The 3,792-nt window shown below is 36.7% G+C and overlaps 1 long non-coding RNA gene across 1 annotated transcript; it reads left to right on the forward strand.

Annotated features, from left to right (window-relative positions):
• Positions 1-476: 476 nt before the first annotated feature.
• On the forward strand, positions 477-3,588 carry LOC121049597. The gene is made up of 3 exons (XR_005800846.1): positions 477-820; positions 1,451-2,070; positions 3,086-3,588. It is a non-coding gene; the product is annotated as an uncharacterized LOC121049597 (long non-coding RNA).
• The last annotated feature ends 204 nt before the right edge of the window (positions 3,589-3,792 follow it).

The following is a 3,792-nucleotide window of genomic DNA, read 5'->3' on the forward strand; positions in this document are numbered from 1 at the left end:
AGGTATCTAACTCGCTTAAACCAATGGACGGACTGAATCTGTCAACCTGAACCGTACTAGCTTTAAGGTAGTTATCAATGCCTTAAGGATCATCATTTTGGCTGAAAATTTGCAGAGACAATCTATACACTGGTACCTAAAAACTGAACGGTCGAGATGTGGATATGAGACCGAAAAGTGACCAAAAAATCGAACTTCACACGTTAATTTTCAAAGCGGAGCTCCGCTCTGGATAGGATCTGTATATATATATACCTTTCTCTGTTTTTTGCTAAAATCATATATATTCCATTGTGGTCAGTCAACTTGACGAGGGAGGTCAAAAAAATCAAAACAGAAAAGAATAATAGGGATATATGAGCGATTACGAATCTAATTATTACTGGAATAGTATTCTTCATTGTATATAAATAGAGGATCGTGGGACTTTATATTGGCATCCCATTGGAGCATGAAGAGATGTCCAGCATGAAAAAAGGAGTCTCGTTTGGTAGCCAAGGATGACTTGCCTGCCTCCTAAAACAGGTTTAATTAGTTATCAATTAAAACCTATTTGGGTTCTCAGGCAGTCACCTTGGCTAACTTGACAAGCTCTTTTTCCTCATGCTAGACCTTCTCTTCTTTACATTTTAGTTGTGCTCGGTATCGTTATGCCTTCCTATATACATATACATAGATATAAGCACTTGCATTTTGCAATACATCATAGAAGTTCATTAATTGCAAGTGTATTTATGCATGTTTGGCATCACTTCGGAGCTGAAATCTGAAATAACAAGGTCTTACGTACATGAAGAGAATTCAGAGTTTGATGATTTAGGTACGTACGTTAGAAAATATTAACCTTGCATGCATCGTCGATCATTGGGGTCCTTTATTTTCTTCTTAGTTTGTCATTCCTTAGTTTCTTAGCTGATTGATTATAAAAGATTAGTGATTACTATGTGTGAGTCACCACTCACCAATGTGGTCAATTACGCTAATCAATATTTTTTTAGAGGTATAATATTTTTAAGGAAAATAATTGTTGGCCGCTAGATTTAAAATTTGTGTTCTCAATTTGAAGAACACATTTGACATGCATAGCGCGCGCGCACCCACACACACACACACACACACATATATATATATATATATTATTGCATCAACAACTGAGAAATACAATAACTAGTCTTTCGTTAGTCGAATTCACAATCTTCCACTTACAAAAAAGAGACTTATGCCACTAGACCAAATTGTATTGTGCCGCATATTACCTAATTACCACATCGTGCCATGTAATTTTTGAAAAAAAAAAAAAAAACTATTTTATCTTCCAAAATTTTATGGCTCTAAATTAATACACATTTTTTTTAATAAGGGCGGGTGCGGCTGCCCTTAAACCTTGATTAATGAAACAGTGGAATACATGGAGGGGACATGGTGCCTTACACCTTGTTTGTTGTTGTAGATTGCGATTTGATCTTCTCTAGCCTGGTGTGGTGGTTGCGTTGGTCGATGGTTGTTGATTGGAGTTGTTGGTGCCGACACTGTTGCTGTTTGGAACAGGGAGGCAATTCAAGGTTGGGGTGTTGCCGATTGACATCTTTTTTCTTTGTCGGCCTCAACTTGTTTCGTCTTGGTGGTTGAGGCCTTGGTGCACCATGGACAGATGGAGGGGTTGACTGCCAGAGGTATTTACAGTGGTGGTGATGCTCTCAACGTCGGCAACAATATGATTAGAGGGGGTGTTCTGCACGACGTACTATGGACTGGACATCAATTTCTAGTGCGGTGACAGTAGGGAGCAAAGGGAGGAGCCCTATTTTACTTGGATTCTGGTGTTGGACCCGGACCTGGAATTGGGCTTGGAGGCCTGAGTTTGGGTTTAGGCTGTTTGGACCCAAGTCAAGGGCTTGTAAGGAGGGTGCCTTGCCACCTTCACTTATTACTTAGTGGGAGGGCCTAGCTAGCCCAGGAATTGGACATTCTTAGATAGTTTGGGTGGACTTCTGGTCCTCAAGTGCTAGTCTATTCAAATCATGACTTCTACGGGAACTATCTTGTATAAGATTGGCGCAAGTCTAGTGTGTACGTGAAATCCTGAAACATATATATATATATATATATATATATATATATATATTTCTTTAATCTGTTATTTATATATTTTACCTAAAGTTGTTTATAGGATGAGTTCTTTTACCATGTTCTTTTACCTAAGGTTTTTTTTTTTGTTATTGATAAAGCTAGTTAGTTTTAAATTAAGTTTATTTTTGTTTATTAAGCATCAGTGGATGCTAGCTTCACGTGTTTGACACCTAGAAGCCACCTAGCTCAAGGTCTTATCTCTTCCACTGTTTGGCTTTCACCTTTTCTTTTTTTTTCCTGTTTTTCTTCCCCATCGAGATACTGATCTAGGATGGGTACCTCTTAGTTCTGTTTTTTTTTTTGAGATGGGGGATTGAAGAGAAAAAAAGGAGAAGAACTAAACTTGTTTCCGATTTGGGTTTTAAGAAGCTCGAGTATTAAGTTGAGGGTGAGGGTTTCATGTTTCTACTTTGTGGTATCCTCTATCTATTTTCTTTATTTTGTTAATCTCCTTATTGGTTTTTACTTTGGAGTATTGGGTTTTAGATCTTGATTATATGTTCTGTTAGTCATCAACTCAGTATGTGTTTCGAATTGTGAATTTGTTGGTTTTATTGTGCTGCAATTGTTATGGATCATGATTTGAGAATTACCTTAAAATTAATTGTGTTTTCGAATCCTCTAGTCAACAAGAGAGTGGTGTTGGCAATGTGCACATTACATATGACGTGACCATGATTAGTGGCACGGTCATTGAGCTGTGGTAGCTCAGGGCTTGAAAGCCTGTTTTCTACATTTGAGTTTGTTGTGGCAACTTATTAGTTGAGTTCAGATTTTTTTGTGATTAATACTAGTGGGTTGATCAGGATTTGTTTTATGATTTCGGTTTTTCTTATTTCTCAATTTGGTTTGAGTATTGATCGTTTGTTAATCTGTAAGTTTTTAATTTTGTTTAGCTATTCACTGAGCTGTAGTTGCTCATGCCTCCATTATTTTCTTTTCTCCTTCTTTGCAGATACTTAGGTGGCAAGGTTATGAAACGAGTGTCTAAGACTCTGAGTGTTAGGAATTTTGTCTTTTGTAAACTTTCTTCTTTGTTGTGATGTTATGTGCCAGAGGGCATTATCCCTTGCTGCAAGGGTTTTGATCATGTTCATATGCAGTTTTAACTGTTGTATGTTTGTAATATATTTCACTCGAGTAGTATGTAAAGCCATCTTTTTATTTCACTTTTGAAGTGCTTATTTTGTTTTACTTTCTTTTACTGTTTCTTGAGTTGTAAATGGTTGTCATACCTTTATGATCTCTACACTTTTGGGGTCGGGGCGTGACATAGTGTGCATAGGGATAGTTTCTAGGAACTTTCTTAGATGTTTCTAGTCTTCATTTGTACCAAAATTGAGTGTAGGCAAGAGGTTAAATGATTGATTTTTTCCTTAGGAGGCAAGACTATTTTTGCTTGTACAAGGGTTGCATTTATGCGAGCGTCCCTGGTTTGTAATGAGCTGCAGTGCTTGGATAGAGAATTGATTGTTTCCCCGCTAATTTCTGTATTTCAAGTGTTTGTTAGTCTCTGGCCCTTTTGGCATTTGATCTAATGTTATCAACTTGTATTTCAAAAAAAAAAAATCTTTTTTTTTCTTCATTCAGAAAAAGAAACAATTTCTTCATTGTTTTTACAATTGTTTAAAACAAGAAAGATGAAAAGTTATACTCATGCTT

Source organism: Rosa chinensis, chromosome 5 (assembly GCF_002994745.2).
Source record: "Rosa chinensis cultivar Old Blush chromosome 5, RchiOBHm-V2, whole genome shotgun sequence".
Classification (NCBI taxonomy): domain Eukaryota; kingdom Viridiplantae; phylum Streptophyta; class Magnoliopsida; order Rosales; family Rosaceae; genus Rosa; species Rosa chinensis.